The following is a 26,161-nucleotide window of genomic DNA, read 5'->3' as shown; positions in this document are numbered from 1 at the left end:
CATTATCTATGGATATAGATTATATGTGTACATAGGATATGCAGCACTCTCTAATATTTCCCATAATGTATTAATGTCTTGATTTTCTTTCAATTTACCCTCTCTAGAACATTGGCGCCTATTCCTCAGTTAATCCTAAACCCCCCCCACTTTTCTGTGTTTTCAATCATTTAAGTGTTCACTCTCAATGTGTCATCTGACCTTCATTATCTCTTTTGTTACAGCGGTTATGGTCTTGACCTACCTCTGCTCCTCTGTAGCCATGTACAGCTGCCAATAATCAATGAAATCTTGAAATATAGAAGTCATCTACATATTTCTACTGATCATTCACCATTTTGGTTCACGTCCAAATCCCTGCCACACTTACCCATAACTTTCTCCAACCTAGCCTTGTTATGGTCAACCTTTGCATCCAAATCAACCCTAGTCAACATGATGTCATGTTTTGGAATCTTGAGTAGCACATCGTTCAACAAAGAGTAAAAAGCATATGTTGTCCTTCTCTGACTTCTCTCTGATTTGGGCATAGCATTGAATGACTGTTAGTTTAAAAATCTGCTCTGAAAGTGAGCTCTAAGGCTACGTCTACACTGGCGTGTTTTCTGCAAAAGCTCTTCTAGAAGAGCGCGTCTACACTGGCATGTGCTTTTGCGCAAGAGCATCCGTGCCAGTGTAGACTCTCTCTTGTGCAAGAAAGCTCTGATGGCCATTTTAACCATAGGGATTTTTTGCACAAGAAATTCCTGTTGCCTGTCTACATTGGCCTCTTCTGGAAGAGCTCTTGCGCAAGAGGGCTTATTCCTGAGTGGGAGTATCAGAGTTCTCATGCAAGAAGCCCTGATTTTATACATTAGAACATCAGTTTATTTGCGCAAGAACACGCGGCCAGTGTAGACAGGAAGCAAGATTTTGCGCAAGAGCGGCCGCTTTTGCGCGAGATCGCACCAGTGTACACACAGCCTAATAGTTCCTTCTTTGACTCATTCCTACTGCATCAATTCAAGCTCTTCTTCATTCAGTGTTAGAACTTCTGTTCTTGCACATCAACTATACACAGGCCAAAAGTAGAAAATGGCCTTGTTAATTTCTTTAAAGTGTAGTTTGTTTGAACCTGTCCATCTAGACTCATTGATTTATAGGGCATCAAGATGGAATCTATTTCTTGAATTAATTTGGAAGTTTTAGTAGTTTCATGCATTGTTCTCCTCTTCCAAAATCAAGTTTCAAGTATTTTTCTGGCCTTGGGGAGAGGACGTTCAGGACCTGTATTTATTTACAGGTTTGATTAATTCCCAGCATATTCTGCACTTACTAATCTCTGGTTCAAGTATGTTGCATGCCATTTGGCTTCTGGTGTTCATTTCTGTAGTAAGTTTTTTTTTTGTATGTGTCTGTGGATCCTTATTCATTATTCAGATCTGTCTACACATGGAAACCTTTATATGTCCCCCAGAGGGTACATTTAGTGACTTTGGATGCCCCAGCAATATTTGTTATATTTCATTTAATTTTAGTGAATATGCAATTTCCTTCCTGAGTTCTGGATGACCCATCTAAAATAGCACATTGACAGCATAGTATGTCATGGTAATTTATGATGTATTAGTAACAAAGGTAAAAATGGCCAATTTATGCCTTGATTCATCTATCTGGAAGATGTGGGGGGAAGGCATTAGTCACATAAGACAATGCACCTGCTATTTCCATTAAGTCGTAGAATCATAGAATACTAGAACTGGAAGGGACCTTAAGAGATCATCAAGTCCAGTCCCTTGCCCTCATTGCAGGACCAAGCACTGTCTAGATCATCCCTGATAGATGTCTATCCAAACCACTCATAAAAATTTCCAGCGATGGAGATTTCACAACCTCCCTAGGTAATTTATTGTAGTGTTTATCCACTCTAACAGTTAAGAAGTTTTTCCTAATGTCCATCCAGTTTAAGCCCATTGCTTCTTGTCCTATCAGCAGCAGCCAAGGAAAACAATTTTTCTCACATCTTCTTGTGACACCCTTTTAGATACTTGAAAACTGCTATCATGTCTTGGCTTACCACTTCAAATTAGGCTTATTTTAACTACTTTCAGGAAGCATGACTAGATTAAAAAGTTATTTCCATTTATGAGAGAGATTCTTGAATCTATTGTTGACACCCATTCCAAGTACATGGAATGTGTCTGAAACTGAGAGAAACTTTCAGGATGAGTGAAGCACATTTTCATTGTAACTACTCTACAGCATTAATTTGTGTAACACTTATCCACAAAGGGATGAAAAGGACAGGACACTGGAGTCAGTATAGAAGGAAATGTGAACATAGCTATAAGTAAGAGACTGATCATGTGGCTCCTTTTGGTGGTAGTCCAGAGGACATAGGAGATAGGACAACATAATTACTAACACTTCACTCACTCCTTTATTAAGACAGCAGCAAGTGGAGGAATGGATATAGCTGTGACCACACCTCTTTTAGAGCTCACACCCACTTTTACACAACACTTGCAACACATGTTCCATCTATGTGTATTGTTCTTCACTCCATACACATAAAGGCAGGATCACATTGGAATAATTTTCTAGTACTTTGCTCTGTTTCCTGCCAGTTAGGGTGTTCCATGTTCATTTTCTTTATATTGCACTTTGCAAAAATAAGAGAAAAATAATGACCATAGTGAATTCTCTAATCTCAGATAGGTGGGATGGAAAAAGGACACCTCCTTTATAGCATAGAATACACATGTGTTCAAGTAATAAATAGAGCTAGCTGGAATTTTTTCATCAAAACAACAAAAATGGTTGTTTTTGTTGAAATTTAAATATTTTCTACAAATACTGGTTTCCATAAATAAATAAATAAAATTAAATGCTTTAAAAATTAAAGGAAGCATTATGATTATGTTGAACTGTCTAGTTTTGACATTTTTTGCAATGGAGTGGTTTAATTTTGATTTTGTTTTGAAATGACTTGTCATTTCAAGTGTTTTAAAATTATGGATTCCCTATTAAAATATATACAACATTTTAATAAATCAAAATTGAAATAACACATAATACATTTTGTGAAAATGAAAGGCTTTGATTGCCACAACCTTTTTTAAAAGTTTTCTTTCAAAGATAATATTGATTTTTTTTTTTTTTGAGGAGACAGTCTTGTTGTCTGCAAAGTGCTCAGATATTATGGCTATTGGGACAAGGTACAATAGATTGATTAGTCAGACAGACATTGTATCTAGAAGACCCTGCCCTTTTTAAAAAGTGGATGCTCAAGCAGATCAGATTTGTTTTCCTTTATAGATAATTTTGTGGGGAAACCCTCTGAACATTTTTTTACCAGAACATTTTTGGTTTTCCAGAGGGATTTTCAAAACAAAACTTTTTTTTTCAACATTTTGAAGAGAAACAACATTTTCATTTTGTTTCAAGTTGAGTAAAATAAAATGCATTTTATTCCAATTTTTGTAAAACACGACATTGTAGTTTTCCATTTGGAATGTTTCAGGGTTTCCCTCCTTCTCTTTCTCTCCTTTCCCCCTGCCTCCTTCAAACACAAAATGTGTATAATAAGTAAGCAATATTTTCAGAGAGGAAAAAATGTTTGTGAAAACTTTCATCCAATGTTAATTTTACATTTCTGACTCCAGTTGGCTGAAATCAGCCGCTTTTCCGGAATAAGCTGCGAGCTGTCTACACTGGTCCTTGAATTTCCGGAAAAGCAACGATGCTCTACTGTACAAAATCAGCCGCTATTCCGGAAAAACTATTCTGCTCCCGCTCGGGTATAAGTCCTTATTCCGGAACACTGTTCCGGAAAAGGGCCAGTGTAGACAGCCCAGTAGTCTTTTCCGGAAAAAAGCCCCGATCACGAAAATGGCGATCGGGGCTCTTTTCCAGAAAAGTGTGTCTACATTGGCCACAGACGCTTTTCCGGAAGAAGGGCTTTTCCGGAAAAACAGCCTGCCAATGTAGACGCTCCTTTTCCAGAAAAACTGAAAACAGAATAGTATTCCGTTTTAAGCATTTCCGGAAATTCATGCCAGTGTAGACACAGCCCCTATGTGCTAACCTTACCTTTTCCCTCTGAGTTACTGAACAAAGAGCTTTGGCTACAACCATATCGATTTGCCACATTGACTACAGGTTAAACCTCTCTAGTTCAGCACTCTCAGGACCTGATCAGTGTCAAACCAGAGACTTTGCTGAACCATGGGAGATCAATATTGTCTAGTAGAATTGCCAACACTTCCACTGCTTACTGGGCTCTTAGAAGACATTCAAGGGAAAATTAGAGTTAAGTAACAGCACAGAGGATTGATAGCCGGAATGGCTGGCTGTAAACAAACTTTATGGGACGATGGGAAATTTGGCCACACCCATGATAAGTGGAAATCTCACTAACTAAAATCATGCCAGACCATGGATGTTGCCGGATCAAAGAATGCCGGACTAGAGAGGTTCAACTTGTGTAAGTGGTGTTCAGTTAGTGTGTGATGCCATAATTCAAGAATTGAGAGCACTCTTTTTAATCTCTTTTGGGCTCTCCTCCATCTACCCACAATACCACATTTTTTTCAAATGTGATTCCATTATTTTCTAAGATGGTGCTCCAGAAACTATTGTACACAGTGCTGGCACATTTCAAGGGCTTTCCATGTTCTATGCAGATATATTGCGTTGCTGTGTTTAGTGGTGTATAGTATTACAGGTATTTTTCTAAGTGAAACCCTCTGATTTCTAGGACTGATCAAAAATGGGAAAAATTTTATCAAATTTTAGTAAAAATGTGTGTCTTATTTTCATTTTGTATCTGCTTGAAAGATTTCCCTCACACTAACTGATATTTCTTGGTTTAGAACAGGGGTTCTCAAATTGGTGGTTGGGACTCCTGAGGAGGTTCCAGATTTATTATATGGGGGTTGTGTGCTGACAGCCTTCACCCTAAACCACACTTTGCCTCTAGCATTAATAATGGTGTTAATAATTTATACAGGAGGTCACACACAGAGGCTTGCCACGTGAAAGGGCTCACCAGTACAAAAGGTACGAGCCACTGGATCAGAATGAGAGTTCATGTGGAATTGATACCTCGCATGCCGATACCTGATCTTGTAGCTCTAATAAAGAATCTATTATCAACATCCTGATGCATTAGGCAGGTATTATTGGCACCAGTGCAAGGCCAATGAAGTCATCCCTATATTTCCAGACAAGGAAACTGAGTGAGCTGAGCAAGGCCAAACCACAACTCAGCATGCAGAGTGGATGCAGAGCCCTGAAATAAACAAACTGATTAAGAAAGACAAGGTTTCTTCCCACCCCAAACCTTTGCTTACTCCTTAACCAAACATGAACTACATCCTTTCTGAGAATTTGCAATGTTCAGTTACAGACCCCTACGTGTTCCCAATCAGAGTGGGGGTGGAGAGGTTCAAATAGCTTTTTCTTCTCTCTTTTATTTTGCAAGTGTTCGTGACGAGCGAGCATTGTGGCCACACCTCTCAAGGGACCTTCAATCCACTCACCATTCTGCGGAGGCAGGTCTTGATGACGTTCTGCTGACTGGAGAGACGCTTCCAGGCCTGGCCAGTTCATGAACTGCTATTCTCAGCTGCTTGCAGTTGGGAAAAGCTTGATACTGTAAAACAAAAATATACAATGAGAGAGCAGGAAAACGTGGTTTGGACTCCAAAAGAATTGGAGATTAAAAACAAGAACCCCACCCTGCTCTTTGAGCCTGTAGATGGTCCTTGTGACTTATTTTCAGAGCCAGCAGTTAATTGGGCCCCTAGCCAGGGTACATCCAGTTTGACTGTAGTGTAGTCATGGAAACTTAAGCCTCAGAATGACCTTCAGACCCTGGTTTGTTGTTGTTTGCCTTCCAGAAGACTTTCCACAGAAACTCGGGTTTCCCTATGAAGGCCAAGTTTCTCTTTCTCATGTAAGTTTGCTACTGTAGTTTACGTAGGAAGTGAGACCACCCCAGCTAATGGAAACTGTTTATTCCTCCCCCAGATCAATCTTTGAATGGACCCATTTTATATTGGGGTGACTGGAGTGGGAGGAGTTGGATGGCAACAATGGCCTAATCAACTCTCTGGGAAGCTGGTTACGTCTATTGTTTGCAAGCGGAGAAAAGGGATATACAGATTCCATATTGCATGGCTGGGAAGGGGAAGAGGAGGAAAGGCAAGAGCACAAGTAAAAGTAGGTCACACATGGAAAGATTTAACCAGGACATAAACTGGGCAACTGGTAAATGACAGATGATTGTGTTCCCATTTCAACCATGACGCAGCAATGACAAAAGTCCCAGTCATAGTTACTATTTTCCATTAGTGCTATCACTTCTATAGTAATAGAGATGTAGCCGTGTTAGTCTGGTCTTGCTGAAACAAAAGACAGGACTATGCAGCACTTTAAAGTCTAACAGGATGGTTTATTAGGTGATGAGTTTTCGTGGGCCAAACAGTTTCACAAAGAAAAAACAGTTTCTTGCCATTTCAACCAGACTGGGCATTGTCTCAATGACCTTACTACATGCATCCTGCTTCAAAGAGACTTTAACACCAGACTACAAAGGGAAGTCTCAGAACTGTCATTCATGCTTAAATTTGACACTTTACGAATGGGCCTTAACAAAGATGCTAATTATCTTACCCATTACAAAGATAGCTTCCCCAATTATCACCCCTAATATCATTATCTCATAGACACTAACCTCCCCCCCACACACACTCCTCCTTTGTTCTAAAATATGATTTGTCAATTTTATATGTGTTCACTTTTTTTTATTGTATCCCTTTGGTATATATGGTCATGCCAATTTTCTTCCACAATTTGATCTGAGGAAGTGGGTCTGGCCCACGAAAGCTCATCACCTAATAAACCGTCCTGTTAGTCTTTAAAGAGCTGCATAGTCCTGTCTTTTGTTTCATCACTTCTATAGCATTCCATAGGATTGTAAACTCCTTGGGGCAGGGACCGTGGGTTCGATTCCAGCATAGAGGTGGAGAGGGAGCATTGGGGAGCCAGTTATAGCTCGCTGGTTCTCAGACCTCGTTCTGGCCCCATCACAATGTAGAGCTGCTGCAGGGCTGATGTGAGTTGTGCTGCTAATATTATGGTCTTTAGTGTCCTTTAATGGGCCACAAGCAGTGGAGGATTTAATACCGTGCCACTCTGCTATGTCACCTCTCATAGCAGACACTCATTCCACAGGCTACCAGGCACTGTGCCATATCCAGCACATTTGAGCAAACAAGGAGGTCCCTTCTCAAAGGGAAATCCTCTGTTAGGAATTGGTGGCTTGGGCATGGCCCTTTTGTGCCCCATTTTCTTTGTACTTATCTCTAAAGAAATTAGCCCACTGTTGATGTTCTCTCTGTATAAATTAACTGTGAATATACAATAATACGGATAGAGATTGAACCTCTCTAATCCAGCACTCTCTGTTCTGGGAGCATCTGTAGTCCGGCATGATTTTAGCTAGACAGATGTCCACTTATATGTGTGGCCAGGTTTCCCGTGGTCCCATAAAATTTATTTACAGCCACCAGTCCTGGTTTTGTGAACTTATTTAGCTCTGATTTGTCCATAAATGTCTTCTATGAGCCCAATAAGGAGTGGAAGTGTTGATAACGCTGCTAGACAATATTGACCTCCCGTGGTCAAACAAATTCTCTGGTTCGGCGCTGGTCAGGTACCAAAGGTGCTGGACTAAATAAGTTTGACCTGTATTCATGTGGCTCTGCTGTTAAATGAATGATGGGTGATCAAAGAAAATTTAGAAACTGGATTCAGTATGAATGCATGGCCCAAGTTTAGACCATGCATCCAAATTATTCAAACCCCTGGAATTTGTGAAAGTGGACAGGGCAGCTGAGATAAGTAGGCTTTCTGGTAAGAATTCAGGCTCTTTCATGTCTCTTCTGGGAAATATATAGCCCAATTTTGAGAAACTGAAGCAGATATTCATTTCAGTTTGAAATTTGATTTTCCTCAAACTGGTTTGCTTGCCCATCCCTATTGTCAATGCTCATTTGCTATAGTAGAGTCCCAGAGAAGTTCTTCTTGGTGCAGGCAATAAATTTGTCAGATTGTTTTATGCGGCTTTGATGGGGACTATTTTAGGCCTTACCTTCACTACAGAAACGATTGCTGCCACGATCAATCTTCCAGAGTTCGACTTAGCAAGTCTAGTAGAGACCAGCTAAATCTAACTCAGAGGGTGCCCCCATCAACCCAAGTACTCCTGCTCCACATGAGGAGTAAAGGAAGCATCCCACTGTGGAGATGGAGTGGAAATTCAAATTAAGGTACGTGAACTCCAGCGACATAATTAACGTAGCTGGAGTTGTGTATCTTAATTCTACCTTGTCCTGTAGTGTGGACATGGACTTAGCTCAGTTAGGTTAATGGAGTAACAAACTTTACTAAGGACCTAGAACAGCTAATGAAGTGATGTTGGGGTAGCAAAGTGTGCACATAATAAAGTCAGTGTTTCTTCTCTGAACCTAACACCACAGTCATAAACACAATATGGAAACATAGCTGGATCAGTCCATTGACATTAATGGCGGTCCTTGAATTTTACTGGCGTCAACAATATTAAAATTTGTCCTTAAGTGCTGTAATTAGAGCTCCTGCTTCATCCATGAGTAGCATGAAGAAGCATAGTCAATCACAGGCTAAGTGAAAAGAACATCTGATTATTAGACAGATGGCAGACTGTGACAGCACAGAGTTTAGTATATCTGCAAAGCTACAGTCTGTTCAATTTCAGTCACAAGTCACATGATTTTAGGAGTGTCTGGCTTCCCCATGTCCTAGATGTCTATGCGACCAGGTACAATCTTATGTAGGTTCCCGTCATTGATCACAAAAGCAGCACATTGGACCTGGCAGAATTTGCTGCATTAGATTGTTGCACATTGGCAGCATTTGCATAAAAATAAGACCAATATATGTGCAGCAAAGTGAATTTAGCTCTACACTTACTTTACGCAATGTCTTGAATATCAGGAGGCCAGGAAAGTTTAGGTTAAGTTTCGACGCTGGTGTTCATAGCGGTATTTATGGAACATAATTATAAAATATTAATTGTGTTTCAGAGACTCAGGCGGTGGGTGTTTCTTTTCTGAACCTCTTTCTTGTTAACATGCCAGTGAGATGAATGGGATATCTGGTTTACAATTCACTTGGCACCCTAATCAATTTGGCTGCCAGCTCGCTAAGCCAGAAGTGCATTGATTTCCCTCACAATAACTGACTTTCCAACCAGAAAAGCCAGAGGGTATTTTTATTTTATACAGTAGAAACTTCAGAGCAAAAGAACTGAAGAAAAACCAAAGGACTGCAGAAACGGCCTTCCTTCTTTATGTAATCCACATTGTTTTTTCTTGATGGTATATTTCTTGAAATGCACAGCCACAATTAATATAGAGCCAATGAGGTGTCATTAACCACAGATGACTTGTGTGTATATAAAACATATGGGGGCATATCATTCTCTGGTACAACTAGGCATATATGCCAACATCCCAGCTGAGAGTCTGGCATCAAAAACTTTCTTGCAGTACAGACTGTGAAATTCAAGGCACTTACAGAGAAATGAATAATGGTCTAAAACCCATAGGCTGCATCTAGACTGGCATGATTTTGCGCAAATACTTTTAACTTGTCAGCAAGAAATAATGCAAACAGTGAGTATCTCCTGTTGGTATATGAGCCATGGTATATGAAATTATAGAGGGATAAGGGATCTTTCAGGAAAAGCTTTATTTTCCGCAAGATCCGCATCTAGACTGGCGCTTTTTTCCGGCAAAGCTCCATGCCGAAAAAAAGCGGCAGCTATTTTTATGCTAATGAAGCGGAGGAGATTTAAATCCCTGCTTCATTAGCAATTGCGATACGTCTAATTTACATCCCTTTTACGAAAAAGGCATGTAGTATAGACGTCGCCATGTGGTATATGCCATCAAGTGCCAGCAATGCCCCTCTGCCATGTATGTTGGCCAAAGGATACATGTGCCAAAGGATAAATGGACACAAGTACAAAATATAAAAAATAGTAACACACCAAACCTATAAGGGAACATTTTAGCCTGCCTGGTCACTCAATCATGGATTTAAAAGTAGCCATTCTTTCACAAAGGAATTTCACCAGCCAGTTACAGAAAGGGTATGTCTAGACTATATGTCTCTGCCGACCGAGGCATGTAAATTAGACATGCCGATATAGTCAATGAAGCGGGGATTTAAATATCCCCCGCTTCATTAGAATAAAAATGGCCGCCGCATTGTGCCAGCTCAGCTGTTTGTCAGCGCAAAGCGGTAGTCAAGACGGAGATTGGTCGGCAAGGAAAGCCTTTGCTGACCGATCCCTTATGCCTCCTGCAACGAAGTTTACAGGATCGGTCGGCAAAGGCTTTCCTTGCCGACCGATCCCCATCTTGACTGCCTCTTCGTGCTGACAAACAGCTGATCTGGCACAATGTGGCGACTAGTTTTATATTTATATTTTACATTTAAATCCCCGCTTCATTGACTATGTTGGTATGTCTAATTTACATGCCTCGGTTGGAAGAAGCTTGTAGTCTAGACATACCCAGAGAGTATGCAAATTTGACATTGTTACCCTGGGCTTTAGCATGTCCTAAATCTGCATTTCTGTCTCAAAAGCTATGGATGGGACACATCCGCCCACTTCATTAGCCTCATTAACATAGGTCCTACAATTGACAGGTACTTCTTCTGCTGGTATACATATCTTGGTTTCTATTATTTCCATTCCATCTCATCTGATTAAATGGGGCCTACCCACAAAAGTTCATGATCCTATATATTTTGGTTACTCTCTAAGGCTATGTCTACACTGCAACACTCTTTCGAGATACCAGAGTATCCTGAAATAGCTATCCCGCGTCTTCACAGCAAGCCCATTATTTTGGGCTTGCTATTCCGACGCCCCTGTAAACCTCATTCTACTAGAAGTAAGGGACATTTCGGAATAGCGCTTTGTTTTGAAATTTGGTGCTTAGCAGACATCTCCAAATGACAAAATAAGCTATTTTTAAATAGTGTCAAAATGAGATACACGATTTGCAGAGCTCAAAACTTGTATCTTATTTTGAGTTACAGTGTAATGGAGACACACCCTAAGGTGCTACAGGACTACTCATTGTTTTCCACATTGTATGGGGTGGGGGTTTTTTTAAGTATGCAATAAATGTTCTATCTTGGGTGGTGTTGTCAGCTGTTGGTTATGCCAGGTTTGGCTGGAGGTAGATTTTGGGTAGAGCAAACAGCGTAAGCAGCAGGGCAGTCTCCTTTCTGCTGTGGTCTCTAAAGTCAACTTTTGGAGCAGAGTTGCTCCCTGGGAACAATGCTTTGAGCTGAGATTCCTGGAAAACAGAGTTGCCTATGGACCGGTTGTGCACATCTCTGTTCTGAGACTAATGTACATGGGTCATGAAACCATGTTGCACTTAGAACATACCCCAGAAAACAAAAACTTGAGTATATTCCTCACAAAATTTACTTACCTATATTTAACTGTATGGTGAAATAAACCACTTGGGCTGTGTCTAGACTGGCACGTTTTTCCACAAAATCACCTGCTTTTGCGAAAAAACTTGCCAGCTGTCTACACTGGCCGCTTGAATTTCCACAAAAGCTCTAACGATTTCATGTAAGATTGTCAGTGCTTTTGCGGAAATACTATGCTGCTTCTATTCGGGCAAAAGTCTTTTTCTGAAAAACTTTTGCACAAAAAGGGCCAGTGTAGACAGCAGAGATTTGTTTTCCACAAAAAAGCCCCGATTGCGAAAATGGCGATCGGGGCTTTTTTGCGGAAAAGCGCGTCTAGATTGGCCACGAACGCTTTTCCACAAAAAGTGCTTTTGCAGAAAAGCGTCCTGCCAATCTAGTCCTTTTCCGTTTAAAGCATTTCTGGAAAACCATGCCAGTCTAGACGTAGCCTTGGAGTCATCTTGTGTTCCAGTGAGGAAATAAAAAAAAAAGGGGGAGCTTTCCACTGAGACCTTTCCAATGTTAACATCACTGCAGGGCTGGTTACTTTTGTTAAGCATCTGGAGCTGAATCTAAGACCCCTCTGCTAATAACACCGTCTAAATCCTATTACAAGTTGCTCGGTGGGAGGAGGATTTATCTTACGGTAATGCAGCTGAATGTGTAAACTTTCCCTGCTTGCACAGCTAATACACAGGTTTAAAAAGTACCCCCAATTATAATTGGTTTCTATGTTCTGTGCTGTCAGTTTGAGACTCACAAATCTGCAGTTAGATTTGCTCAGCTTGCCACTCGCCAGCTGTGAAGGAGGCTCAGCAACACACCTTTGGCATCAATCTGTTTTATTCTTTCTTGAGCATCTCCGCTGGGACTCCTGATGTTGGAACAATGACAGCAAAACAATGAACTGAAGTCTGCTACTCTCACTAAACCCAGTGGCTGCATCTAGACTGGCATGATTTTGCGGAAATACTTTTAACGGAAAAGTTTTTCTGTTAAAAGTATTTCCGCAAAAGAGCATCTATATTGGCAAGAGCCTTTGCGCAAAAGATTTGCTTTTGCGCAAAAGCATCTGTGCCCAGTATAGATGCAGTTTTGCGCAAGAAAGCTCCGGCAGCCATTTTCGCCATCGGGGCTTTCTTACACAAAAAAATCCTGTCCCTGTCTACACTGGCCTCTTGCGCAAGAACACTTGTGCAAGAGGGCTTTTTCCCGAGCGGGAGCGTCAGAGTTCTTGCACAAGAAAACTGACAATCTTACATTAGATCGTCAGTGTTCTTGCGCAAATTCTCGTGGCCAGTTTAGACAGCTGGCAAGATTTTGCGCAAAAGCAGTTGCTTTTGCGCAAAATATTGCCAGTCTAGACGCACCCAGTAAAATTCCATTGCACAAATGAAACCACATAGTTGCGGAGTGTTGCATTGTGGTAGCTCCTAGAAAACTCAGCTGAGTCTGGGGTCAGATTGTGCTCAGTGCTGTACATACCAATCATAAGAGACAGTCCCTACACTGCAGAGATTACAGGCTAAATAGATAAGATCTATTATCTATCGACAGGACGGTAGACAGTGGAGAAGACAGGCATGGACAGGCTATATGTGCTTCTCACAATAAAGGTGAAACAACTTGAAATCTGATGTATTTTCCTGTATCAATTTACATGGAAAAAGTTACCACACTTCTCAAATTATCCAAACATCAATACTTAAATCATATGTGGGCTAAACATTAATGACTAACTTGCCCATTAGATGCATCCCCAATTAAGAACTTTTTGCAACAAAGCAAAATCAGCTGGTAGTGTTATGAACCCTGGTTCCGCTGCCAGGAATGAGATGGAAGGAGGTCGTACATCTCCATTTCAAAGGCTGGGAACCAATTCTGGCTCAAACTGCTTAATACATTTGCCGCAGCAATTAAATGAACAGGTGCAGTCAGTGTTTCTTAGTGGGTGAATCTCAGCTTTTAATGCAATCAGGTTTATAATCATGATAATGTCACACGCAGCTATTAACTGACTGTTCTAAAATGCCAGGACTATTAGTCTACAGTACGCAAATACGCCTTGTATTTATTTACTCATGCAGAGAAAGTTAATAACAGAGACTGTCACACATGCACGGTGGCATATGCAAAGGAAGGTGAAGCACAATTGTCCTGTCTGTTGACAGTGGCCAATACCAGATGCTCCACAGGGAGGGAACACAACAGGTAATCCTCACGTGATCCCTCCCCTGTTACCCATTTCCAGAGAAACAGAGGCTAGGGATACCATTCCTACCCATCCTGGCTAATAGCCATTGATGGACCTAACCTCCATGAATCTATCTAGCTCTTTTTAAAACCCTGTTAAGGTCCTAGTCTTCACTACATCCTCTGGCAAGGAGTTCCACAGGTTGACTGTGCACTGAGTGAAGAAAAACAAATATATTTTTATCCCTAATCCCTTGTACTTTCTTGGGGTGGTGGGAGTTGTTGTTGTTGTTGTTTGTTGTTGTCGTTTTTTGTCTGTAAAGTCTCTTAGGCCATATCTACACTGGGAATTTATTTCCAAATTACTAATTCCAACTTAATAACTCCCAATGTAACAAAATCAAACTAGCATGTCCGCACAATGGAGAAGCCTTGTAATTAGTCTGAGTATAGAGATAGCCTGTACTTAATGCAGACAGGGCCATCTCTGCCAATGTGGTCTCAGATCTGAGCACCCCTGGGGCCATTTGGGTATGTCTACGCAGCAAAGTTATTTCAGAATAACAGCTGTTATTCTGAAATAACTATGTGAGCATCTACACAGCAATTCTGTTATGTTGCAATAATTTTGAAATAACAGACAGCTTATTCCGACTTCTGTAAACCTCATTCTACAAAGAATAACTCCTCTTCCAAAATAGCTATTTCAAAATAAGTCATGTGTAGATATTCCACTTCTGCTGTTTCGAAATAGCCTCTCACTGGGACCATTCTAAGTTATTCCTCCTGGGGCTCTAAATCGAGATAGCACATCTACATTCTTGGTTACTGAGGACAGGACAAGGAGTAATGGGCTTAAAGTGCAGCAGGGGAGGTTTAGATTGGACATTAGGAAAAAATTCCTAACTGTCAGGGTGGTCAAATATTGGAATAAATTGCCAAGGGAGGTGGTGGAATCTCCCTCTCTGGAGATATTTAAGAACAGGTTAGATAGACATCTGTCAGGGATGGTGTAGACGGAGCTTGGTCCTGCCTTGAGGGCGGGGGGTTGGACTCGATGACTTCTCGAGGTCCCTTCCAGTCCTATTATTCTATGATTCTATGATTAGGGAAGCCTGCCTCAGACTAATTTTGAGGTTCCCCTGCAGTGTAGATGTGCTATTTTGGAATAACTATTCCGGAATAGCTTATTTTGAAGTAACTGTGCAGTGTAGACATATCCAGTGTAGACATAGCAGAACTCTAAAGTGAAATCCTAAAGCAGACCTTGAACTAGGAGTTAGTGCATGAGACTCAAGGACAGATTTTATGTCCTATTCCTGGCTCTGACCATGAGCAACTCGTTCAACCCATCCTTTGCCTTGGTTTCTTCATCTTCATCTTCATCTTTCCCATCTTCCCGAGGTCCTGCATGGTTTCATTTTAAAATGTGTGATGCGTTTTGAGAACTTCTGATGAAAGATGCTAAATACATGGCAGGAGATTGTTAAGCCACGAGCTCAGGATAATACAACTTCACTGCTGGGTGAGGCTGGACTACAAGAGGGGACGCTCTTATTCAAACAGAGATAGGTGTAATAACAAAGGCAACAAAGAAAGCATTTGACACAGACAATTGGTTTATAATATAAATCTTTTCTTTTCTGTTTCTGTGTACCAAGACACTGAACAAAGCATCCATTAATGTAGGGGTTTGTTCAGTTGTGCATAGATTTTGTTTCCGTTTTTTTCCCCTTAGGTTTTGAGAAAAACCATGGATTCCATGCTGTGTTGTGGATTTGCCATTGCAAGCCACAGGGACATTTCATATCAGTTCTGCTTCCTTCCCAGTTATTTCAGTAACTGGGAAACGAAAAGACTCAACAGCGTACTGTCTGGCACTCATTATGTCATCTGCTGATTAAAACTGATCAGGGGCAAAAAGGGCAACAGAACTCCTTTAATTCAGAGGATAATTCACGTTTACTTGTGTTATATAACACATGGATTATTCTTCCATCAAATCATGGACAAACCCTAAAGATAAAATATTAGGAAACTAAGAACTTGAAATAGCCTCCCTGAACCAAACCTGCCAATTAAAATGTGATGTGTCTAGCTGGATTTAGTTAGGCACCGTTTACAAATCTATATAAATCAAGTCAGATATTTTCCATGACAGATCTTTGAAAAAAAAGAGCTCCATTGAAATAATACTCATTTCTCGGCTACTAATCTAAACTGTCTTTCCTAATGGAGAACAGATGAAATGTATTTATTGAAGGGGCAATGTAAGGTGATACCTAAGAGCATGCATGGTATATTTTAAGAAGAGAAATATAGAAATTAAAAGACAGCAAGTTTCTTAAATGCTTTAAAGTTCAACCAACCAAAACAAGCTATTCAAGCCTGCCAATGTATCTGTGCGACAAGACTTCGTCCAGCTTGTCAGTACACATGAAAGGGTAGAATTCCTGCCAGCCTAGTTGAGTGGGGTGGTTCTCCCCCCTTTCCTTCTGGAGCTCAGAAGTAGTCACTGAACATCATCAGATTTAAAACAGACACCAGCCTGAAGGGCTTAAGAAATCGCCTGTGCTCCATGCTGTCGCGTTTTGCAAAACATGTCAGTTAATTAGCCGGTTCCAAATGAAATGTTTGCTGAGAGAAATTGGAGATTGTTGCAGCAGCAGGCTGCCAGCAATTATATCATCGCTTGCCATGAACTGGGTGAGAGTGGCTTGGCGGGACTAAATTTACTATGCCCTCAATGTCATGATGCGAGAAAAAAATGATCATATTCATCTTACGTTTCGTTTTTTCACCCACGGACGAATCCAACTCCAATTGTAATCCATGGTGCTTTTTCTCTTGACATCAGTGGTAGGGCTTCCCAAATCTGTGGCTGAAATCCACAGGAGTATTCGGTGCACAAAAGATGGATGCCATAAATGTCTTAGGATCCAAAATTTCCTATTTAAGAGTCATTGTCAATGACTGTCCTTGGGGATGAGAATATTTGGCACCCCATGGGATTACGAATTTCCACAAAGTGGCCTTTTTTAGGTTTAATGATTATAAAATACTAGCAGAGTTACCCAGCATTGCTTGCGTCCTTAACTCAATTGATTTTTTTATGAAAATAAAAGGAAAAAGCATATGCTTTATTGAAATGATTGAATTTTTTCAAGAATAGTGTTATTTTGATGTAGTTAATTTTAGTGATTTTTAATGGGAATTCCACAAAGTGTATGCTTCATCCCTAGATGCTCTTATCATTCGCCATGTTTTAACAAAAAAAGGCTATAGGCCATTTGTTTTGGCACAGCTAAATCAGCGTTAATGTAACCACCACCAGGTGGATTTGAACCTGGGACCTCTGGAGCTGGATATAGGAGCGTCTACCCGCTGAGCTAAAAGCCAGCTGGCTCCCAGCCCATGCTGTAGAGGTCTCTTCATCTTATCTGTTGCTGTGGTATATGTGCCACTGCATGGGACAGTGAACCACACTAGGGATAAGTCTAAACTACATGGCTCCTTTGATGGAGCCATGTAGATTAGTTTACGTGAAAAAGGGAAATGAAGCTGTGATTTAAATAATTGCCAGTTCATTTAAATCAAAATGGCCACCTCACTGTGCCGATCAGCTGATTGTCGGCACAAAGCGGCAGTCTAGATGGAGATCTGCCAACCCCAGAACCCTTCGTCCGCAGATCCTATGATCCTTTGACGAAGAGCTTTGGGGTCGGCAGATCCCTGCCTAGACTGCCTCTCTGTGCCAACAATCAGCTGATCAGCACAGCGCAGTGACCATTTTGATTTAAATGAAGCGGCGATTATGTAAATCGCAGCTTCATTTTCCTTTGCTGTCCTGCCTAATCTACATGGCTCCATTGATGGAGCCATGTAGTTTAGACACACCCTAGGTGTGTGGGTTACATTAAGGTTTACAAACTAGAAGAAAATGTTATTGGAAACCAAAGTACTACTCCCAATTTTTCCATTTTATCTCTTTTCTGTAAGATTTATTGAGAAGCAATCCTATTCCATCCAATTTTTCTTGGCTCATCTTGGTTCAGTCTTTTTCAACATCTGTTCAGGTATGTCAATTCTGAGAAGTCTGCTTGCTTTGGTGATTCTGTCTCTTTTCTGTTTGGTTTTAGGAAAGGCAATCCCATTACAGGCACATCCCTTTTTCCTGGCACAACCAAACCTTTAGGTTGCTTCAAGTTATGATAAAAGGGAACTGTAAATCGAATTTGGTGAGCCTAGCTCTTACTATTTAGGAGAAGTTCTTGATCAGACAGACAGACAGACAAACCTTCTAAAATATAGACAAGATTAAACTAGAGTGAATTGTGGGTGCTTAGAACTTTTGAAATCACTTCATCTTCATGGCTCTGATTCAAGAGCATGCATGAATGGCTTCGTCCAGATTGAGCATAGCACTGAAACACAGTGAGTCCCACTTCACTAAGACTTTCGCATATGGTTAAATTTTGTTGAAGCAGGACCTCAATACCTTCAGCAGCTGGTACTGTGTGCCGCCAAAAGTTGTTGCTTTTAGAATGTAGTCTGGTGCAATTTGTAACTTTTAGACGTGGCTGATATCTAATTAGAATGACTATTTTAAGTAATAAACTATGGCAGGTGTTAATCTTCCAGTGAAGAGTTTAATGGTTTTTTTTTAATAACTAAATGGCAGAAGCATTGGCTGGGTCAAAAAGGTGTAAGGAGGGCAGACTCTGCTGTATGTTACTTCAGAGTAGATGAGAGATTTTATCCTCTTCAGGCTCTGACTTTCTCTGTGTTTGGCCAGTACCTCTTACAATGGGGTCATGCTCCTTATTTGGGTCTCAGGACTCCAGTGCCACATTGCAATTGAATTATTATTTCTGCTGGTGTAAACAGGACACGAGACATGTTCAATGAGGTCAGTAGAACTATGGGTATGTCTAGACTACAGAGTTTTGTCGACAAAAGTGGACTTTTGTCGACAAAACTATATCTGCGTCTACACTACCGCTGAGTTCTGTCGACATAATGTCAACAGAACTCAGCAGTTTTGTCAACGCTAGTAAACCTCATTTTACAAGGCATAACGCCTTCTGTCGACAGAGTTCTGTCGACAGAAGGTGTTATTGCATGTAAACTGTCCTTGCGTCTACGCTGCCATGTTGACAAAGCAGCTTGCTTTGTCGACAGAACTGAATGTAGTGTAGACACTCTTTGTTGACAGAAGCTTTGTCGACAGTATCTGTCGACAAAACTTCTGTCGACAAAACCCTGTAGTCTAGACGTACCCTATGTAATGACCTGAGCACTCTGTCCCTTAACTGTCCCATCATAACTATAGTCCTTTTTCTTCTCATGGCCATAGATCACTTTTGACCTGTACATATAATTCTCTCTGATGTTAATATTAGTTATGAATGTGATTTTAAGATCCTCCTATATTATGACTAAGTTGACATGTGCATTTCAGAAATAGAAAAAGTCTCACAAAGGGGAGTGCACACTCTGAAAGAAATGGAACCTATGGAAATTAACCACCAGTAACACAACTTATGTGCAGTGTTAGCACAGTGCCGTGGCTTCACTGATTTATGGATGTACACGGTGTCAGAACGGCCGATATTCCATTGGAAAATGTTTGCAGAGAGGCTACTCACTTGAGTAACGGGAATAGAATTTACCCCACTATTTACCAGCCCTTTTTAATTTATACAAGCTACTACATTCTCCAGGGATCTACTGGGAAGATGTAAAGTAAAATAAGCAAAGTGTTTCTCAATGCCAATTAAGCTTCAAGTATAATTTGGCAGCTTAGTGAAAAGCAAAGACTGTCTGCTGGCCAGCTTTTGTAACCTTTACTGATGCTCAGTAGTACTTACCAGCACAAGTAGTCCAATTGAAATTGATGGGCCTGTTTGCAAAGTAAAGCACTATGTAGTGTGAATAAGGATATCACAATCAAATCCCTAAGCATATGGATACAGTTTACAGCTTTTGGTGAAAACAACCATGTGACCACAAGTGAGACAGCGTAAACACTGTGGCTGTGTCTAGACTACATGCCTCTGTCGGCAGAGGCATGTAGATTAGGGTTGTAGGCAAAGGTAAATGAAGCCGCGATTTAAATGATCGCGGCTTCATTTACATTTACATGGCTGCCGCGCTGAGCCGACAAACAGCTGATTAGCTGTTTGTCGGCTCGCCGCTAGTCTGGACGCTCCCCTGCCGACATCAAAGCCCTTTGTCGGCAGCCCCGTTATTCCTCGTGGCAGCCATGTAAATGTAAATGAAGCCGCGATCATTTAAATCGCGGCTTCATTTACCTTTGCTGAACAAACAAATCTACATGCCTCTGCCGACAGAGGCATATAGTATAGACGTACCCTGTGTGTTGGCACTTTTGCCGATAAATAACTTCTATCCCCTATGAGTGGCGATTGCACTCCTGCCGACAAAGCACTGCTTAGACTAGTAATTGCTGAGGAAAATCTTCATCGAATCATAGAACACTAGAACTGGAAGGCCACGTCTAGGATGCAGTGCTTTTTCAGGATACTGGAGGTATCCCAAAATCGCTATTCCACCTCTTTTGAGTGCGCCTCTTATTTTGAAATACAACAGACTCACTATTCTGACTTCCCTGTAAACCTCATTCCACGAGGAGTAAGGGAAATTTTGAAATAACGATTTATTTTGAAATAAGGGCTGTGTAACATCGGAATGGGGATATGTCTACACTAGCTTGGTAGTTCGAGCTAGGTAGGCAAATGAGGGCAACTGGAGTTGCAAATGAAGCTCAGGATTTAAATATCCTGGGCTTCATTTGCATCTTCCCGGGTGCCGCCATTTTTAAATCCCCCTTAGTCCGAACTCCGTGCCCCCGGCTACACGCGGCACGGAGTAGGTAGTTCGAATTAGGATCTCTAATTGGAATTACCCTTACTTCATCAATGATGTAGATATTGGGATAGAGAATACGCTTATTAAGTTTGCAGATGATACCAAACTGGGTGGGGTTGCAACTTCTTTGGAGGATAGGGACATAATTCAAAATGACCGTAGCAAGTTAGAGAAATGGTCAGAGGTAAACAGGATGAAGTTTAATAAAGAGAAATGCAAAGTTCTCCACTTAGGAAGGAACAATCAGTTCCATACATACAAGATGGGAAGCGACTGTCTAGGAAGGAGCATGGCGGAAAGGGATCTAGGGGTCATAGTGGACCACAAGTTGAATATGAGTCAACGGTGTGATGCTGTTGCAAAAAAAGCAAATATGATTCTAGGTTGTATCAACAGGTGTGTTGTAAGCAAAACTCGTGAAGTCATTCTGCCGCTCTACTCTGCACTAGTTAGGCCTCAGCTGGAATACTGTGTCCAGTTCTGGGCGCCACATTTCAAGAAAGATGTGGAGAAATTGGAAAGGTTACAGAGAAGAGCGACAAGAATGATTAAAGATCTAGAGAACATGACCTATGAAGCCAGGCTTCATGAACTGGGCTTGTTTAGTTTGGAAAAAAGAAGATTAAGGGGGGACATGATAGCGGTTTTCAAATATCTAAAAGGGTGTCACAAGGAGGAAGGCGAAAATTTGTTCCTCTTGGTTTCTGAGGACAGGACAAGGAGTAATGGGCTTAAAGTGCAGCAAGGGAAGTTTAGATTGGACATTAGGAAAAAATTCCTAATTGTCAGGGTGGTCAAATATTGGAATAAATTGCCATGTGAGGTGGTGGAATCTCCCTCTCTGGAGATATTTAAGAACAGGTTAGATAGACATCTGTCAGGGATGGTGTAGATGGAGCTTGGTCCTGCCTTGAGGGCGGGGGGCTGGACTCGATGACCACTCGAGGTCCCTTCCAGTCCTATGATTCTATGCTTCTATACTCCTTGTGGAACGAGGTGTACTGGTAGTTTGAATTAGAGATCCTAATTCGAACTACCTACTCGATGCCGCATGTAGCTGGGGGCACGGAGTTTGGACTAAGGGGGATTTAAAAATGGCGGCGCCCGGGAAGATGCAAATGAAGCCCGAGATATTTAAATCCCGGGCTTCATTTGCAACTCCGGTTGCCCTCATTTGCCTACCTAGCTTGAGCTACCGAGCTAGTGTAGACATACCCTAAGATATGTAATTTTTTAGACCAAACTGCGTATCTTATTTTGACCTACAGTGCACTGTACACACACTTGAAGGACTTCGAAAGGTCATCAAGTCCAGTCCCCTGCCCTCACGGCAGGAACAAGCACCATCTCTATCCCTGATAGGTGTTTCTTTAGCCTTTTCTTAAATATCTCCAATGATGGAGATTCCTCAACCTCCCAAGACAATTTATTCCAGTGTCTAATCACCTTGACAGGAAATTTTTCCTAATGTCCAATCTAAACCTCCCTTGCTGCAATTTAAGCCCATCTTTTGCCTTTCAGTGAGGGGACAGTGTTAGGCCTCTGCAAATGACAAAATATTTGTCGCTCAGTTGCCAGGGTAGATAAAAAGAAGGAAAGGATTTCAGTCTTCAGCCCACAGCTACTACTTTGGTGAATAAGAAATCATTTAACTCTCCTGATAGGGAATGACCCTAGAAATCAAGAGCAATGCTTCCTGTCATGCACCCTCCCACTGACAGCAATAACCCTGTGCGTGGTAGCAAGGCCTCTTCTAAGTAGCATTGGCAGGCTCAGACTGTAGCTTAAGTTCAAATATAATCAACTATGACTTAAGGTCAAAACAAATCAGGTCAGCCATTCACTGCGGAACAACTGTTCTACATTAAAAAATTAGGAAAGTGAAGGACAGTGAATTTTTAATGATGAATAAAGTTAGAGGGGAAAGGCGTTTCGGTTTCCTTTTTTTTTCATAGAGGGAAAAAATCTGTCTGCAATATTTTTAAGTCTGTCAAAATATAGCTTCCCACTTTTGGGCAGTTAAGGCAACTGATGGAAAATCAAGTTGTATGAACTCCTTATGGCAAGGAAAGGGACTGACTCGGAGCCAAGCAGAGTGCCAGCAATACTTTCCTTCAGTGTGTGAGAGAAGATGACGCCCAGCCAGTAATGAAATGGGACTGCAGGGGTCACTCTAAAAAGGTGGATGGCAACAGTTATGCCTAACGCAGTCCGAGACTCAGAGAATCAGAGAAATGGAAGGGACCTTGAGAGGTCATCAAGTCCAATCCCCTGCCCTCACAGCAGGACCAAGCACCATCTAGATCATCCCTAATAGATGTCTATCCTATCTCCTCTTAAATATCTCCAATGATGGAGATTCCACAACCTCCCTAGGCAATTTATTCCAATGTTTCACCACACTGACAGTTAGGAAGTTATTCCTAATGTCCAACCTGAACCTCCCTTGCTGCAGTTTAGGCCCATTGCTGCTTGTCCTATTATCAGAGACCAAGGAGAAAATTTTTTTCCCTCCTCCTTGTAACACCCTTTTATATACTTGAAAACTGTTATTGGGTGTGTCTAGACAACAGGGTTTTGTAGACAAAAGTGGACTTTTGTCAACAAAACTATATCTGCGCCTACACTACCGATGAGTTCTGTTGACATAACGTTGACAGAACTTGGCAGTTTTGTCGACGCCGGTAAACCTCATTCTATAAGGAATAACGCCTTTTGTCAACAGAGTTCTGTCGATAGAAGGCGTTATTGCATCTACACTGTCCTTTGCATCTACACTCTCATGTTGACAAAGCGACTTGCTTTGTCGACAGAACTGGATGTAGTCTAGACGCTCTTTGTCGACAGAACTGGATGTAGTCTAGACGCTCTTTGTCGACAGAAGGTTTGTTGATAGTATCTGTTGACAAAGCCTCTGTGGACAAAAGTCTGTAGTCTAGACGTACGCATCATGTCCCCTCTCAGTCTTCTCTTTTCTAAACTAAACAAGCCCCATTCTTTCAGTCTTCCCTCATAGCACATGTTTTCTGGACCTTTAATCATTTTTGTTGCTCTTCTCTAGACCTTCTCCAATTTTTCCATATTGTTCTTGAAATGTGGTACCCAGAACTGGACACAATACTCCAATTGAGGGCTAATCAGCACAGAGTAGAGCAGAAGAATGACTTCCTGTATCTTGTTCATAACACTCCTGTTAATGCATCCCAGAATCATGTTTGCTTTTTTTACAACAGTGTCACACTATTGACTCATATTTAACTTATAATCTACTATGACCCGTAGATCCATTTCTGCAGGACACCTTCCTAGACAATCACTTCCCATTCTGTATGTGTGAAACTGATTGTTCCTTCATTATGAAGCACTTAGCATTTGTCCTTATTAAACTTCGTTCTATTTGCCTCAGACCATTTCTCTAGTTTGTCCAGACCATTTTGAATTATGACCCTATCCTCCAAAGCACTTGTAACCTCTCCCAGCTTCGTGGTATCTGCAAACTTAATAAACATACTCTCCATGCCATCATCTAAATAACTGATGAAGATATTGAACAGAACAAGTCCCAAAACAGAGTCCTGTGGAACCCCACTTGTTGTGCCCTTCCAGCATGATTGTGAACTGCTAATCATTCTGAGAGAGTAGTTATTATCCAGCCAGATATGCACCCAGATTATAGTAGCCCCATCTAGGTTGCATTTCCCTAGTTTATTGGTAAGAAGGTCATACGAGACTATGTCAAATGTCTTACTAAAATCTAGGTATATCACGTCCACCTCTTCTCCCTTATCCACAAGGCTTGTTATACTATCAAAGAAAGCTAACAGATTGGTTTGAGATGATTTGTTCTTTACAAATCTATGAGGGCTGTTACCTATCACCTTATTATCTTCGGGTATGTCTACACTAGCCCCCTAGGTCGAACTAGGGAGGCTAATGTAGGCATTCAAATTTGCAAATGAAGCCCGGGATTTAAATATCCCGGGCTTTATTTGCATGTTCCTGTCCGATTGCCATTTTTAAATTCCACTAGCCTGAAGTAACTGCCCACAGCTACACGTGATAGTGAAATGGTAATTCAACTAAGTCCTTAGTTTAAATTAACTGTTACACCTCATTCAACTTAGTTCGAATTACCGTTTCACTGCCGCATGTAGCCGCGGGCAGTTACTTCGGGCTAGTGGAATTTAAAAATGGCAACCATACGGGAACACACAAATAAAGCCCGGGATATTTAAATCCCAGGCTTCATTTGCAACTTCGAATGCCCTAGCATTCACTATGTTAGGCATCCCATCACCATCCATCTTCTTGACAAAAACTGAAACAAAGAAGTCATTAAGCACCTCTGCCATTTCCAAGTTCCCTATTATTGATTGTTTCTTCCTCTTCACTGAGCAATGGGCCTACCCTGTCCTTGGTTTTCCTCTTGCTTCTAATATATTTATAGAATGTCTTCTTGTTACTCTTTATGTCTCTAGCTAGATTGAGCTCGTTTTGTGCCTTCGTCTTTCTAATCATCTCCCCAGAATACTTATGTTGTTTGATTATATTCATCCTTTGTTATTTAACCTAGTTTCCACTTTTTATACAACTCCTTTTTGGTTTTTGGAACATGTAAGATCTCCTGGTTGATCCAAGGGGGTCTCCTGCCATCCTTTCTATCTTTTCTACACAGTGGAATAGTTTGTTTTGGGGACCTTAATAATGTCCCTTTGGAAAAACTGCCAATTCTCTTCAGTTATTTTTCCTCTTGGTCTTTCTTCCCATGGGATCTTATCTACCAGGTCTCTGAGTTTACTAAAATCTTCCTTTCTGAAATGTAGGAACTTGACTGTCACTGTATCAGACAAATCTGCTGGTGGAGGTGGTAATGATTCCAGGGGTTCCCTCCTAATTTGTCAGTCAACTAGCCATGTAATTTTCAGTTCAAAGTTTGTATGGAAAATAGTAAAACCAGAATGTGAGGGGTGATGTACTAGATAAGGAACTTGGTAGTGACAAAATGATCCCATTCCAAATACAGATACTCTACATTTGTTTTACATTCTTGTTCCAATGACGCACACTGTTCAGTGTTCTGGTTAGAGCTGCATAACCCATACAAGTGACCACTTGGCACCTTTAATAATATACAGGTTGAATCTCTCTAATTCAGCCCTCACAAGACCCAACCAGTGAAAAAACAGAGAATTTGTCCGACCACGGGAGATCAATTTTGTCTAGCAGCATTACCAACACATCCCCTGCTTACTGGGCTCTTAGAAGACATTTAAGGGTAAATTAGAGCTAAATAACAGCACAGAACACTGAGACCCTGGACTGGTGGCTGTAAAGAAACTATGGGACCATAGGAAACTTGGCCACACTCATTATAAATGGACATCCGGCTAACTAACGTCATGCCGGACCTCAGATGTTGCCAGACCAGAGGGTGCTGGACTAAAGAGATTTAACCTGTACCTACCTTACTGGATATGAGTGGTCCAAAATTCTGTTGGGTTACGACCAATCTGCTTTATCTCTTCTGGTCTGAGTATTAGATCAGGTT

The 26,161-nt window shown here is 41.1% G+C and overlaps 1 long non-coding RNA gene across 1 annotated transcript in view; it reads right to left on the bottom strand.

Annotated features, from left to right (window-relative positions):
* Nucleotides 1–3,176: 3,176 nt before the first annotated feature.
* The window catches only part of LOC142819173 (uncharacterized), a 64,348-nt gene continuing 41,363 nt past the window's right edge, over nt 3,177–26,161 (bottom strand). The window contains exons 2-3 of the long non-coding RNA XR_012896973.1: nt 5,523–5,635; nt 3,177–3,541 (exon numbers count right to left, since the gene is read on the bottom strand). This is a non-coding gene — a long non-coding RNA (uncharacterized LOC142819173). The remainder of the gene's footprint in view (nt 3,542–5,522; nt 5,636–26,161) is intronic.

Source organism: Pelodiscus sinensis, chromosome 20, assembly GCF_049634645.1.
Source record: "Pelodiscus sinensis isolate JC-2024 chromosome 20, ASM4963464v1, whole genome shotgun sequence".
NCBI lineage: Eukaryota > Metazoa > Chordata > Testudines > Trionychidae > Pelodiscus > Pelodiscus sinensis.
Note: the sequence above shows the minus strand (reverse complement) of the source record. Positions and strands in the feature narration are given on the sequence as shown.